The 16111-nt window shown below is 46.1% G+C and overlaps 1 pseudogene; it reads right to left on the bottom strand.

The window, feature by feature from the left end:
* Positions 1 to 228: 228 nt before the first annotated feature.
* Positions 229 to 11403, bottom strand: LOC102482182 (acidic leucine-rich nuclear phosphoprotein 32 family member B-like; annotated as a pseudogene).
* Between the last annotated feature and the right edge of the window lie 4708 nt (positions 11404 to 16111).

Here is a 16111-nt window from a genome sequence, read left to right on the forward strand (position 1 = left end):
GGATGGAGGAGAAGGGATTGTGGTGTGGCCATCTCCCTGGGAAGGGAGATGCTTTCTCACTTTCCCTATCACTGTCTCTTTCTGGCAAGCATAACCACTCTATAGCAAAAAAATCTCTCTCTAAAAACATTTTTTTATGACTAGTAAGGATGACTTTATTCAGGACTATTACAGTAAGAGCATTGCAACAGGAGAGAGCATGGGCTCAACTCTGAATATATGATAGTTTTAATCATCTTCTCCATCATCTCTCTTCCTCTTCTCACCTTTCTCATTTTCTTCCTCTTCATCCTCATCCTCAACTTCATCTTCAGTAACTTCTCCATCATGTCCAAATTCTTCTTCCTCCCTGCTGACTTCAACTTTAGATTTACATTTCACTTTTCAATAGATCTTCTTTCATTCTTTTTCTAAATTGCCAGAGTGCACAGGTACTCATGAGAGAGAGAAAGGACATCTTCATCCTTTTTTTTTTTTTTTGAGAGGTTTTCACTATAGGGTGCGTGCGCTTGCCAGACAGACAGAGAGAGACAGAGACAGAAAGCGAGAAATCACCCTCCAGAGGGGATGGTCACACCGCAATCCCTTCTCCTCCATTCTCCTCTCGTGATCTTGGGCATGCACGCACATGCACCCGGCGTGAGTTCCAAGCCACCGGGTCCGGGACGCGAACCGCTGTCGACTACATGGGAATCCAATGACATAGCCATTACGCTAACTGCTGGTTCCCCATCTTCATCCTTTTCATCAAACTCTTCTTCCTCACTATCCTCCTCCTCTTCTTCATCTTCACCTTCTTCATCCTGCTTTTCTTGGTCCACATTGTCTACCTCAGCATCTGAGTCAGGGGCTTCCTGATCCTCTCAATCATAGCCGTCTAGGCAGGTCAGCTGAGCAGCAGCCTAAAGATACTCCCTGTAGTGGGACCAGCAGTTAGTGTAATGGTTATGTTGCTGGACTCCCATGTAGTCGACCGCGGTTTGAGTCCCGGATCCAGTGGCTTAAACTCACGCCAGGTGTGTGTGCCTGCGTGCCCAAGATCCCGAGAGGAGAATGGAGGAGAAGGGATTGCGGCGTGGCCATCCCCCCTGGGGGGTGATTTCTCGCTTTCTGTCTCTCTGTCTCTGTCTTTCTGGTGAGCGCATGCACCCTATAGCAAAAACCTCTCCCCCCCACAAAAAAAAGATATTCCCGGTAGTCATTCAGGCTAGTGACCTCACAGTTAGACAGATCCAGGCTTTTCAGATACTCTAACTTTTTCAAAGCTTCCAAGATACTGATGTCTTTCAGTTTATTTCTGCATAAGTTTAGATGTGTGAGATTTGGAAGTTTTTCTGCTAAGATGTCCAGGCCTCCATAGATTCTCATTGAGCTCAAGCTTTTTCAATTTAGGTAGCCTGGGAAGATTTGAAACGGAAATCAAGCCTACATTTATTAAACCGAGGATCTCTAAGTTCACAAATTCAGCTATTAAGCCCTCAATTTTTCCATGACTCGATTTGCATTTGTCCAAGACAAGTTCACAAACGGGAGTGGAGAGAAACCATGGAGGGCAAAGGGGGCTGGAGCGCAGTGCTGGCCTCACTGCTGACGTCCTGGCCTCGTGCTCTCTCTCTCTCTCTCTTTCTCTCTCTAATTTGCTAGAGGGTGAGTATACTTACTAGAGAGACAGGACAGGACGACAGACAGAGGGAAAATGAGAAAGCACCTTCATGGGGGATCACCACACGGTACTCCCTACTCCACTTCTTTCAGGGTTTGGGCACGCGTGCACACCTGGCACGTTTTTAAGTTGCCACCTCCAGAACTCAAACCTCACAGTCAGCCATGTGGAATCCAGCTGATTTGGCCACCATACCACCAGCTGGCTCCCGCCTGGTGTGTGTGTCCAGGCGCTGGGGTGAGGGACAAACTGCAGTGGTCACGTGGGATCCTGCTCCGGATACACAGCACTTAACCACCGCGCCAGGCGCTAGCGCTCCCCAGGTTTTCTTGGTTGGGTATCCCTCAGACTGAGTTTTCTTCCTAAGGGACACGTTCTTGCAGCTGAACAAACTTTTAAAATGCCAGTATACATGATAAGATTAAAAATCATTAGTTCCTTACAATCCAGGATGAATTTGTTCACAAGGTCTCCTCCCAGTGTTCAATTAGCTGAGAAGGGGACTTTAACTCTACTGGCAGGTTACGGAGGAGAGGAAGGAGAAAAACTGCTTTAGGGACAAAGCTGAATTTGAAGCCGGCAGGCCTGGGTGTGGTGCCACCACAGATGGCATGAGCACCATGGACGGACCCAGACCCGTGAGAGGGGACCAAGGCCCAGAAGGGGAAGTAGAAGATCTAAATATAAATTCTGCCTGCTTTCCAGCTGTGCCAGGGAGGGGCCCCCGGAGTGGGCATGAGTAATCCAGAGATGCGCGTGCCCCTGGGCTGGACCTTTTGTGCTTATTTTAATGTTGCCAGGACAGTGGTGTGCACTTCTCCAGGCCTGGTGGCATTTCTGTTCTGTTTTTCCAGGCAGTCTTACTGTGTCACTACTCCTGCCTGAGCCTCCTGGGTAGCTGGGACTACAGGCATGCCCTGGCACCTGGCTTCTAGGGCTGGCCAGGGGTAGGGCCCCATCTCCCACAAGGCCTTAGCCTGCCCGGCAGCAATGCGGCTGCATTTCTTTAGGTACTATCTGTTCAATTTGCCTTTTATGGGAAAAATGAAAAGACTGCAGTTCCAAAGAACCTGTAACAAGACAATGTTCTTTCCGTGGCCCTCGCCTCTACCTCTAACAGACACACGATTCTCTCTTTTTTCTTAAAGAATTATTTAATTTTATTAATAATTATTATTCAATTTGACCAGGGAGAGAGAGGGGAGAGGGAGGGAGGGAGGGAGAGAAAGCTGCCAGGTCCAGAAATCAGACCACAGCTGGCCATCTGGGAGTTCAGCACATTAACCACCATGTCACCTACTGGCCCCCACAGTCTTTTGAGGGTTCATCATGGTTTTGTAATGTACGTTGATTGCCCTTATTTAAATAGCAGATATTTCAAATGTACACTGTTTTGTTGACGCTGGATACTTCAGGTGAAGACTGGACATTTTATTTGTAAATATTTTTTAGAATTAAAATTATTATTTGATTTGCTATAGGGCACATGTATTCACAAGAGAGATAGGTGGGGGAGGGGGAGAATGGGGTGACAGTGAGGAAGCAAGCTGCTAGATCCAGGACTTGAACTGCAGTTAGCCATGTGGGAGTCCAGTACCTCAACCACCACACCACTGGCCAGCCCCAAGATTGGGCATTTTAATAATTTCATCATACATTTAAAGAATTTGGATTTTTAAAAAATTATTCAAGGCCAATTTTTTTGTCCTGTAAGCTCTTATTTCTAGTCAAGATCATCTCTACTATACAAGAGAAAGAAGTAGTTTGTTTTTAATTTTGCTAGTGGGCATATTAGCCACAAGATTTGAGGGGAAGAGGAGGGGTGAGAAAGCACCCCCTGGCGGATGACTGTGCTGCAACCCCTTATCCTTCGTTCTCGGGATTTGGGTCATGCATGCACATGTATCTGGTATATTTTTCAAGCCACTTGGTCCAAGATTGGAACTGTGCTGTGGACCATGTGGGATGCAACTGCCTTCGCCACCATGCCACTGGCTGGCCCCTAAGTAAGTAGTTTTAAGATGTGGCTTAGTTATCTATGGAGTGCCTTTTATTCACAAAGGGAAAGAAGTACCTGGGTCACATTTAAAATATGCATCTCATTAATGCATCAATTTAATCAATTTTGCCATTTGGGACTTTATTGGATATTAGTTTCATAAAACGTACACTGAAGGGCTGACCCTATGGCCTGGTGGTTAAGAGAGCCGGATAGCACATAGCTGACTACAGTTCAAATCCTGGCCCCAGCTGCTTGAAAAACGTGTACATGCCCAGGATCCTGACAGGGTGGGGAAACGGAGGAGAAAGGATTGCAATGTGACTACGCCTTGGGGGGGGGGATTTTTACCTCTGCCACTGTCTTTCTCTGGTAAGTGCATGTGCAAATTAAAAACAAAAACAAAAAAAGCATTTCGTTCTCTGCTAAAAGTTTCCTCCCCTACCCCACCCCCTTTTTAAAAAGTTATTTAATTTTATTTATTATTTTTTAATTTAACAGAGAGACAGAGGAAAAGTGAGAAGCCAAGTTGGTGGTGGGTCTGGGACTTGAACTGCAGTTGGCCATGTGGGAATCCAGCGCCTTAACCACCCTGCTACCTGCTGGCCTCCTCTCCTCCCCCACCCATATATTTATTACTTATTTAGACGTTTTTGCCTTAGGGCATATATGCTTACCAGAGACAGAGAGAGGGAAAGTAAGAAATCATCCCTCCCCCCGGCAGGGAGGGCCACACCACAGTCCCTTCTCCTCCCAGGATCTTGGACTCGTACATACACACACCTGAAGTGATTTAAGCCACCAGGTCCAGGACTCAGATCACTGTTGGCCATGTGAGAATCCGGTGATGTAGCCGCTGCACCATCTGCTGGTCCGCCATGTATGTATTTATTTATTTGTCATAATATTTCTTTGTTGTGATTTTCAAGCCACCAGGTCCAGGACTTAAACCATGATTAGCCATGTGAGAATCCAGCACCTTAACCACCATGGCACCTGCTGGCCCCAGGGTTTCCCCTTCAATATTGCAGAGTTAATTCTCTCTCTCTTCTTTGTCTTTATAGTGTTGCAAGAGTTGACTTGTGATCCTAGAGTACAAGCTGCCCCAATCTTTCCAGCCAGTGTTTTTGCTCTTTAACAAGTCACATGACTATTTCTAAGAAGTTGACCAGAGAGGCTGTCGTGTGCTATCATTAGGAAGCTGGGGTTTCCACTCTCAATTATCTGTTATCCACATCTCCTTTTTTCTTTTTTTAAACTAGTGTTGTCTGATGCTTCAGAGCTTGAAATCTTGTGACTAATACCCCATACCCTCAGGTAGACTGTGTGGCCATTCCCTTGACATACTGCTTTAAAAAAAATACACCAAACAAAACCCCCCAAAAAAACAACCAACAGTGGCATATTTTAACACAATAGTGGACATATTGCTCGATTAGCTTATATTTTTCCCTTTATTTACATTTTATGGAGTATTTTTCCTTGTTTGGGATAGTTTTATTTAGAGAGAGCCTCAGATAACAGCAATCTATTAGCTAACAGAGGAAGGTGGCATGAAATAGAAATCACCTTTAACTTCAGAGTAAGGTACAGCTAATATTTTTTCAAGATTCCAGTGAATAGAGAGACCACCACAGTCATGGATTGGAAGACTTGGTGTTGTCAAAAGGTTCTCCCCGAAGTGGTCTAGAGATTCAGCACAATCCCAGTCATAATCTCAGTAGGTTTTAATGATGGAGAGTGCAGACACGGGGGTGGGGGACATAGAAGCACCCTTGGGAGTCCTGTCCCACTGTGACCCCTTTTCCCCAGCCTTCCAGCTCCTCAGAACCCTGGGCTCTTGTATGACCATCCAGCATTTTTAAAGAATTATTTTAAATTTAATTCCACTTGTTATTATTTTTAAATTTGACCAGACAGAGAGAAAAAGAAAGTGAGAAAGCAGTCCTCCAGACCTGGGAGTCAAACTGCAGTTGGCCATGTGGGAATCCAACACCTTTAACCACCATGCCACCTGCCAGCCTCCAGCCAGATCCAGCCAGCATGTTTTAAGCTGACCCAGGGATCCAAAGCTGTGGTCAACTGTCGCTTCCAGCTTCACGGTGCCCTGCATTACCTCTGTACCACAGTGACTGGGCCTGCAGCGGTCTTTTTAATAGTAGAAATTGTCAAGATAATTAAAAAATAAATACACAGGTACCAGCAGATGGGATAATGGTTATGTCGCTGGACTTGTGTTTCAAGTTCAGGACCCAGTGACTTAAAACTCATGCCGAGCTGTGTGTGTGTGCCCAGAATCCCAAGAGGAGAAGGAATTGTGGTGTGGCCAACTCCCTGGGGGGTGATTTCTCGCTTTCTGTCCCTCTGTCTTTCTCTGTCTCTCCAGCAAGTGCATGCACCCCATAGCAAAAATCTCTCTTAAATGAAAACACAAATGAAAATTACCTAGATACACAAACTTTCAAAAAGAAGAATAAAGCTAGAGTATTTGTTACCTGACTAGAGACTTAAATTTAAAGCTACAAAAAAAGGAAAAAAAATTAAAGGTACAATAATCAAAACGGCATGGTTGGTACTGGCAGAACAGAGCAGTGTGTTGTAAGACAGCGCAGACTCAGAAATAGATCCTCAAATGGTCAATGGATTTTATGTCAAAGGGACAAGTAAATAGTGAGATGATAGCATTTTCTTTTTTAATAATTAATTTTATTTATTCATTCATTTATTTTTTTAATTTGACCAGAGAGAGACAGAGGGTGAAAGTGAGAGAAAGGAAGTGAGGAAACAAGCCACCAGATTCAGGGCTTGAGCCCTGGTCGGCCATGTGGGAGTGTCCAACGCCTTAACCACCATGCCACTTGCTGGCCCCAATAATAGCATTTTCAACAAATGGTGCAGGAGTAATTAGATAACCACATGTAAAAAAAAAAAAAATAAGCTCAACCGAAATTCAGAAAATATACAAAACTTATTTAAAATAGATTGTAGACCTGGATGCTAAATGCTAAAACTAATAAGCCTTAAGAAGAGAACATGAGACCAGCAGTTAGCGTAATGGCTATGTCGCTGGACTCCCACGTAGTCGACTACAGTTAGAGTCCCAGACCTGGTGGCTTAAACTCATGCCGGGCGCGTGTGCGTGCATGCCCAAGATCCCGAGAAGAGAATGGAGGAGAAGGGATTGCGGCATGTCTATCCCCCCCGGGGGGGTGATTTCTCACTTTCTGTCTGTCTCTCTCTGTCTTCCTGGCAAGCGCACATGCCCTATAGCAAAAAAAAAAAAAAAAAAAAGGAGAGAACATAAAGAAATACAATAAACTGGGTATAGACCACTATTGCTAGTTTTTAGGTAAAACTCAGAAAACCAATCATAAATGAAAAAAATTATAAATTAAATGTTTTCCAAATATATATATATAAAAAAAAAAACATTATACATATATATATATGTGTGTGTGTGTATATATAATGAAAGACACTATTTTTAAAAAATCCATAGCTGGGAAGAAGATACTGGCAAATACATACTTATCAAAGAACTTATATCCAGAAGATATAGAGAACTCTACAATTCAGTAATAAAGACCATCTACTTTTTAAAAAATGAGCAGAATTCTTAGACACTTCACAAAGAAAGATATACCAGCACATGAAAAGATGACAGGTGTCGTTAGTCCTCAGGGAGATGCGTGTGAAAACCGCAACGCAGTAGCACTGTGCCGCTATCAGGATGGCTGTAAAGCAAAGCCACGGACAGCAGTTACTGAGACTCTAAGCTCCCTTACCCCGTACACACAGCTCGTGCAGCTATGAAACACTGCACACCTTGGCCAGCCGGTGGCCTGGTGGCTAAGGCCACTGGATCCCACTAACTGCACAGTTGGAGTCCCAGACCCGGTCGCTTGGAAAACACACTGGGTGCCTATGCATGTGTGCCCAGAATCCTGAGGGGAGAATGGAGGAGGAGGAGCAGGGGTTGTGGCATGGCCACCCCCCACCAAGTCCCATGGTAGGGTAGGTACTTGCTCAATTCCTTTCTCTCTCCAGCAAGTGCACACAGCCTATAGCAAATTTAATAATATGTAGCTGATCTTCAAACAAAAATAGTATGCCCACTTTGGAAAAAGCCTTACTACTCTTACATAAAAATTAAACATACAACTAACCTTCAACTTACAGAATTCCACTTTTAGGAGAAACGAAACTACATGTTCACTAAAAAGACTTGTACGAGAATGTTCCTGGTAGCTTTATTCTTAATAGCTTCAGACTGCAAATGTCGCAAATGTCCATCAGTAGGAGGGGCGCCGCACTGGTGTGTCCATACCGATACATCCCAGCACGCTGGGTACTTCGCAACGACTTGCAGAGCGCAAGCCAGAGTACGTACCGTGTGGTGACACTTAGATAAATTCTGAAAGAGACAAAACTCACCTAACGTGGAGTGCCTCCCCGCAGTGGCTGATGCTGGCAGTAAGGAGAAGTGCCTGGGAAGGGACATGGGGACATTTCTGGGGAGATGGAAATGTCTGAACCATAAGAGGAATGTAGGTCACGTGTGTGAATCCATTGATGAAATTGCACAGCTAAGATCCACCCATTTCACTATGTGTATGTTTTACCTAAAAAAAAAAAAAAAAACCAGAAAAACTGCAAAAAACAAACGAAGACCAGGTAGGGGTAAAAATGATGCAAGAATGGCAGGATATTGGGGATTAAAACTGCACGATGGGTGGCCAGCAGGTGATGTGGTTAAGGCACTGGAAACTCACATGGCCAGCTATGGTTCCAGTCCCAGACCCAGTGGCTTACTTTCTTTTTCTGGTGACTGTATGTGTCCTATAGCAAATTTAAAAAGTAATACAAATTTTTAAAATTCTTAAAAAAAAATTGCATGGTGGGCACATGAGGTTCATTATGCTGATCTGTTTGTTTTGCATACATTAAAATTTTTCCATAATAAAAAGTTGTCAAAAGTATTCATGGAATATTGAAAACCAACAGGATTGCTGTCGTTGCTGTCCTTCCGCTGGGCAGAATTCGATCGGTGCTCGCGTTAAGGGGCAGAGCACAGTGGTTATGCAGGACATGTGTCGGCCATGCGGCTTTGACGGATACCCTGGTTCTCCATAGGTCAGTTCCCTTGAGGGCTTTGTGTGGCTTAAATTAGATCTAATGCCTTTGGTGTTCTGCAAAGTAAGTACTACTTGCTCGGTTATTCCGAGTGGAAGGAAACTGAGGCAGAGGTCATGTTTTTGCTTGCTTGTTTTTTTCAGTTTTTGCTATAGTGTACATGCGCTCACCAGAGAGCAAGAGAGCAAGCGCGAGAGAGAAAGTGACAAGTCGCCCTCTAGGGAGATGGCCATGCCGCAATCCCTTCTCCTCTGTTCTCTTCTCAGAATTTTGGGGGGCACACAGGAGCGTGTGCTCCTGGCATGATTTTTGAACTGCAAGGTCAGAGACTTGACTCATTCGGCCGGCCACGTGAGATCCAGCCGCCTTAACCTCCATGCCACCGGCTGGCCAGAGATCAAGTATTCTCACGTGGCTTTGGGCAAATCTTATTCTGTTTAATTTGAACGTGACAGTCTGTGATGTTTGGAGCATGGCATGATGGGGTCTTGGCTAAGAAGACCTAGGAAAGCGTCCTGCCAGGCGATGGCTCTTAGCACGAACACAGCGCCTGCCTGTGCCTATGTCCTCACATTCTGAACGGCACCGGGAAGGATAATGCGGACAGCCCTGAACTTTTTTGTTTGTTGCTTTTGGAATTTGAACTTACTTGTTTTTTCTTCTGAGAGCTCCTGCTTCTAGGTTGTTTTGATTGGCCCAATGTTTAAATTGGCCCCATTTCCTGACTTTGAAACAACTTAGTAGTAGGGAGAGAAGGCAAAGATTTTTGGACCTAAAAATAGCACCCCTCCCCCCTGACAAAAAAGGGAGTAAAGAAAAAAATAAAACACGTGCACACACACAGAAAACCCCAGCTGGTTAGTGAAAAACCAAGAACACAACCACATTCAATCTCAGGCCTGGAATACAGCCTCCTCGCCTGCAGGCTTTCCCGCCTTAAAGGCTAATCCGAATCCTGTCCTTTCTGGCTGGGTTCCTTCCTTCCTTCTGGGACTGCTGAGTACCTCTCCACACCTGGCTCTGTCAGGAGCGGGTATGTGAGGGTGGGCACGGCACCTCATTCCAGGCCAAGAGACAGACGCTGAGGAATGGTGGGGACCTGCTGGGGATGCTCAGGATTGTTGGGGATGGCCCTCCGAGATGTGATGCGAGGAGTGAGAAGGGCTCCACTGGCCTTTTTCGTTGCTTTGCATAGTGTTGGTCACTGGTGGCGTTTTCTGTAGCTCTAGATGGAATTTACCAGAAAAAGCTGGCTTTGAAGACTTCTTATAACCCTCTTCCCAAGCGCCTTCGCAGACGTTTCTCTGGGCATCACTGCGTCTGTGACAGGAATGCGGATTCCGGCACATCTGCTTGGGTCTAAGGTCCCAGCACTGTCCCCACCGTGTCACAGCGAGGTTCCCACGCTCGGCTCTTGCTGGATATCTGTGATTTCCTTCCTGCCCTGTGTCCTCCCCTGAGGACATGCTCACGTGCTCCTGTCTCTTTCCAGCCCACTTCTCTTCACCCGAAATGTGAGGAGCAGCTTTTAAAACGGAAGCTGGCTGTCCCCTGGGTCTTCCCCACGGTAGCTTGTTTTCGGAAGCTTCAATTCATTACGCTCCTTTACCTTCTACTCCTATAAAACCTTTTTTGTTGCTTTCTCATCTTGGTTCCTTCACTGATCCCTTGGTTCCTCCATTAAAAAGACAAGAATGAAAACGGATTTAAGTGGGGCTGGCAGGTGGCATGGCGACTGAGGCGCTGGAATGCCACACAGGTGACTGCGGTTCTAGTCTTGAACCTGGTTTCTTAAAAATGATGCCAGGCACATGTGCACGTGCGCCCCAAATCCCAGAAGAATCACTGCCCCTGTGAGTGATTTCGCACTTTCCTTCCCCCTGTCTCTGGCAAGCACATGTACCCTATAACAAAACAAAAAACAAAACAAAACAAAACAAAAACAAAAATAAATACAAAGTTACAACCAGTACTTTACATGTACCGTTAAAAAAAAATCAGCTAGAGGGTACCTTCACTTGTCAGAGCCAGAGAGAGAGAAAGCACCCTCTGTGGAGAATGTCCCACCGCAGTCCCTTCTCTGTCTCTCCCTCTGTCTGGGATTTTGGGCATACATGCACATACACCCAACCTGTTTCTCAATTCAGTGGGTCCAGGATTCGAACAACATGGTTGCCATGTAGGATCCAGCCACCTTAAACACCACGCCACTGTCTGGCCTATACATGTTACCTTCTGTTTTTTCCTCCGGGTAATTTTTAATGTTTTATCTTCCTCATATTATGATTTTCCCAACTGCACTTCAGAAATAGTTGTCATTTGAGTGACTCAGACACGAACCACAGTGCTCCACACGATTTCTCTGAATACTTTGACCAGTTTCTTTTTTAAAAATCTCTTGGCTTTCCACAAATCAGTACTGAGAAGCTTCTATTTTCTCATGTCAGGGTTCTGGTTTCCTCCCTTACCTAGAATCTTGCTTCCCACCTTGTTCCCGGGGCTTCTCTCCAAATCCTTCCAGGCCCTGCTGGAGTTCCTGTGCCCAGGCCGTTTTCTGGGGTGATGCTGGCCCACGGCGTTCTGCCTCGTGAACACTTATCACCTCCATCGCTCTCTGGGCGGTTAGTCATAAACGGCCCTGGCTCTGCAGCAGCCTTGTTTCCTAAGAGCCCCACGAGGTCTTTTCCTCTCGGCCTTACGTGACTGCATACAGTGTTTTCCTCCTCCTGAGCATGTTCAGTGCTGGATTGATTAAAGCAAGTACCTCTTTTTTTTTTTGGAGAGGTTTTTGCTATAGGGCACGTGCGCTCGCCAGACAGAGACAGAGAGACAGAAAGCGAGAAATCAACCCCCAGGGGGGATGGCCACGCCGCAATCCCTTCTCCTCCATTCTCCTCTCGGGATCTTGGGCACGCACGCACAGGCATCCGGCGTGAGTTCAAGTCGCCGGGTCCAGGACTCGAACTGTGGTCGACTACGTGGGAGTCCAGCGACATAGCCATTACGCTAACTGCTGGTCCCAAAGCAAGTACCTCTTGCTTTCCACTTCTCCATCTTTCACTTCAGTGACCTCCTTTGGCCTTTAGTGCTCCAAGAAAATTTCTTCTTTCTCAAATAGTCCGCAGTGAAGCTTCACTACTGCCGGTGTCTATGCAGGCGAGGAATGCACTCGAAGCCTCAGGTCTCTGGGAACCAAATGAACTGGGTACCCTCCAGTGATTCGTGAAGGCTGCCTTAGAGACAGAACTCAATTAATTAAATACCAAACAATTAGTTAATACACACCCTCCCCTGGCTTTTAAAAACAGTTGCTTAACATTGCAAAAGACCATGCCCCAGGCTTTTATAGAACACAGCTTCTTAGCCCAATTTCTCAGAATACAAACCAACAGCAAGGTTTATAATCTGATCTTACAGGTTTAGAAATAATTTTTGTTTAGAAATCAACATAATTTGACCCCAAACAGTTCTTAGGACCAGAGGAAACATTCAGGTTGTTTGCCTAAAACAGACACACAAAACAAAACTCTAGGAGTTCCACATTCCACTGATCTGTCTTAACCAGTGAAGATGAGAGAAAACATCTGTCCATTTCCCTCTTTCCAGATCTTCACCGGAGGAATTCTGGGCATGTGAAAGAGGTCAAGTTCACAGCGTAGGCCTCTATCTACGGCACAGCAAGGTCTGCAGGGCAGTGCAAGGAACTGAGCTCCGGCTTCCTGCTAAAAATAGCGCAGGCATTCATCGACTCTTCATTATGCGGTCGCTTTCAGCAGGGTCTATGAGAAAGTCAGAGAAGTTCCTAAACATTGCCAGATGGTGAGTGCCTGGAGCTCTGAGGCTGGAGGGCCGCCCAGTCCGGAGGACACGAACTTAGGACAGGGCATCAGGCTCCTAGAGAGCACCTGAGACTGAAGCCGTTCACACTTTCCACATACACACATATGCTGATTTTCCAGTTATTTCTTAGGGGTGAGGTTTAGAAATGAAAGCGAGAGACCAGCAGTTAGCGTAATGGCTATTTTGCTAGACTCCCACGTAGTCTACCGTGGTTCGCGTCCCAGATCCGGTGGCTTAAATTCACGCCGGGCGCGTGTGCGTGTGGAGGAGAAGGGATTGCGGTGTGGCCATCCCCCAGGGGGTTGATTTCTCGTTTTCTGCCTCTCTGTCTCTCTCTCTGTCTGTCTGACGAGCACACGTGCCCTATAGCAAAAAAAAAAAAAAAAAAAAAAAAAAAAAGAAGGTGTGGACCCGAAAAAAAAAAAAAAAAAAAGGAAATGAAAGCGAAGGTCTGGACACGATGGTGCCCATGTGGGGTGCCACTCCCTGGTGCTGGAGCAGCATGAGGCCTGGGTTTGGTCCTGGGACCAACCTAAACACACTGGGTGTGGCAGGAGCGTCTGGAATCCTGACTGACTGGGAGGCTGGGCTGAGAGGACGGCAGGATGAGCTCCGATGAAACATCTCTCTATATATGTTTCTCTCTTGTTAAAAAAGAAAAGTTCAAGCTTGACTAACAGAGCTGACCTCAGCGAGAATGGCCTATTTGCTATACCCGTTCTTTGCTACTGGTTTCTCCCCAGATGAGGCTGTTTTTGAAGAACTGCCTTCCTTGCCCCATCTTTGGTAGAAAACACCTTCTGACAATTGCTATTGTCACCCCCTGGTAAAATTATGGTTTTTCATTCAAAATTACCTTTGCACAGAAACTTACCTATGTCAAGGGCCAGCAGTTAGTGTAATGGCTGTCACTGGACTCCCATGTAGTCGACCATGGTTCGAGTCCCAGACCCGGTGGCTTAAAACTCATGCCGGGCGCGTGTGCGTGTGTGCCCAAGATCCCGAGAGGAGAATGGAGGAGAAGGGATTGCAGTGTGACCATCCCTCCTCGGGGGGTGACTTCTCACTTTCTGTCTCTTTGTCTGTCTCTGTCTGTCTGGCGAGTGCACGCGCCCTATAGCAAAAACCTCTCCAAAAAAGAAAAAGAAAAACAACTTATATATGTCTTGTTCAGTTTTCAACACTGTCTTCCATTCTCACTGAAACTGCCCTGAACTGGTTTTACTGAGCACTTTTTTTTTTTTTTTTAAGCTGCCTGATGTTTTTACCTATCTGTAATCAAATCTTACAGGTTTAGAAGTAAAATTTTAGAAGTAATTTTTGTTTAGAAATCAAAATTGACCCCAAACAGTTCTTAGGACCAGAGGAAACATTGTTAATTCAGGTTGTTAGCCTAAAACAGACATGCAAAACAAAACTGGAAGTTCCACGTTGATTTTTGAGCCAAGGGCATTTCTAAAACAAAAGAAAAAGAAGAGATTCTAGGTACTCAGCACCGTTGGGTCAGTCAGTGGCATAGTGATTAAAGCCATGCTGGTCCCACATGGCCAACTGCATGGTTGAGTCCCAGACTGGCCCCTTGTGCGTGTGTGCCCAAATCCTGATAGGAGGGAGAAAAGGAGGACTCCCCATCCCCACCCCCCAACACACACACTCATCACTCTCTGGGGAGCACACATACCCTCTAGCAAATTAAGGAAAAAAAAAAAGAAAAAGATTGTCTCCCTTTATAGCCATAGTTTTGCCTTTTTTAAAACTATTTTTAAAGAATTATTTTATTTACTTAAATTTGACCAGAGAGGGACAGAGTAAGAGCGAGAGAGAGAGAAACCAGAGAGAGATACACAGAGAGAGAGAGAGGGAAAGTGAGAAAGCAAGCTACCAGGTCCGGTACTCGAGCCGCGGTCAGCCACGTGGGAGTGTCCAGCACCCCAACCACCATGCCACCTGCTGGTCCCCATTATCTTTTTTTTTAAAGAAGTTTTTGCCTTAGGGAGCTTGCGTTTGCTAGAGAGAGATTGAGAGAGAGAGAAAGAGAGAGAGAGAAACAGATACTGAAACAGAAACAGAAAGAGAGAAAGTGAGAAGGAAAGTGAGAAATCATCTCCCCACGGGGGATGGCCACTCCATAATCTCTTCTCCTCCATTCTCCTCCTGGGATCTTGGGCACACGCACACATGCACCTGTGTTTCAAACCATTGAGTCCCAGACTCGAACCGCGGTCAGCCATGTGGGAGTCCAGTGACATAACTGGTAATGCCATCTGCTGATCCCAATAGCCATAGTTTTAGTCTACCTTTCCTATCCTATTGACTTCATGTTCATACACTTGTAAAGGACTTTCTCGTCATAACAGTGTAGGATAATTTCTGGAGAATTATCAGAATTCCTACTTTATAATGTTAGTATTTACAGAAGACTGGATCGAAAGTACAGGAACTCCTGCTCTCCTCTTCCAGGCTGTAAGACAAGGTTCCTAGTGAGTGCTTTGTCTCCTTAGCTATGACCATAATTCTTTTGAGTACCAATGCTTTGCTTTGGTACTGGCCAGGACTGTGAGCTGAGAGCTGACTTTCTAACAGGGCTGGGGGACTTGCCCTTCTCTCGTCCAGTCCCTCTGTGAGGTTGGTAGGATGGTGGTGCAGCTTGTAGTGAGGGGACAGCAATGCCGGTTGGACCAGGGCACTGCACCCGGACCTTGGGTTCATTCGCTCCAGTTCTTGGACGAGGGTGGCCAAGCAGTTAGCTTGGTTAACGATTCACTGGGCAGCCGGGGCCAGCCCCCTGTGCTGATCTGGTCCAGCCCCAGGAGAGTACATCATGGGGCAGTGGGGCAGCTGGTGGAGCAACTCTTACCACCACTAGGCTGCAGGGACTTTTTAAAATGTATTATTTAAAAATTTGTTATAGGGCCTGTGTGTGCACCAGAGGGGCAAAGTGAGAAAGCAAGTAATTGTAGTCTTTTTTTTTTTTTTTTTTTGAGAGATTTTCACTGTAGGGCGCGTGCGCTCGCCAGACAGACAGAGAGAGACATAGAGACAGAAAGCGAGAAATCACCCCCCAGGGGGGATGGTCACGCCGCAATCCCTTCTCCTCCATTCTCCTCTCGGGATCTTGGGCACGCACGCACACGCGCCCGGCGTGAGTTTTAAGCCACCGGGTCCGGGACACGAACCGCGGTCGACTACGTGGGAATCCAGCGACATAGCCATTACGCTAACTGCTGGTTCCCAGTAATTGTAGTTTTTGTGTGTTACTCACAAAAATCTTTTCCTCAGTGTCACAAATGGGGACTTCAAAAACTTGATGAAGGGACCAGCAGTTAGCGTAATGGCTATGTCGCTGGACTCCCACATGGTCGACCGCGGTTCATGTCCCGGACCCGGTGGCTTAAAACTCATGTCGGGTGCATGTGCGTGCGTGTCCAAGATCCCGAGAGGAGAATGGAGAAGGGATTGTGGCGTGGCCATGCCCC

The sequence above is a fragment of the Tupaia chinensis genome, unplaced genomic scaffold, assembly GCF_000334495.1.
Source record: "Tupaia chinensis unplaced genomic scaffold, TupChi_1.0 Scaffold000688_1, whole genome shotgun sequence".
NCBI lineage: Eukaryota > Metazoa > Chordata > Mammalia > Scandentia > Tupaiidae > Tupaia > Tupaia belangeri.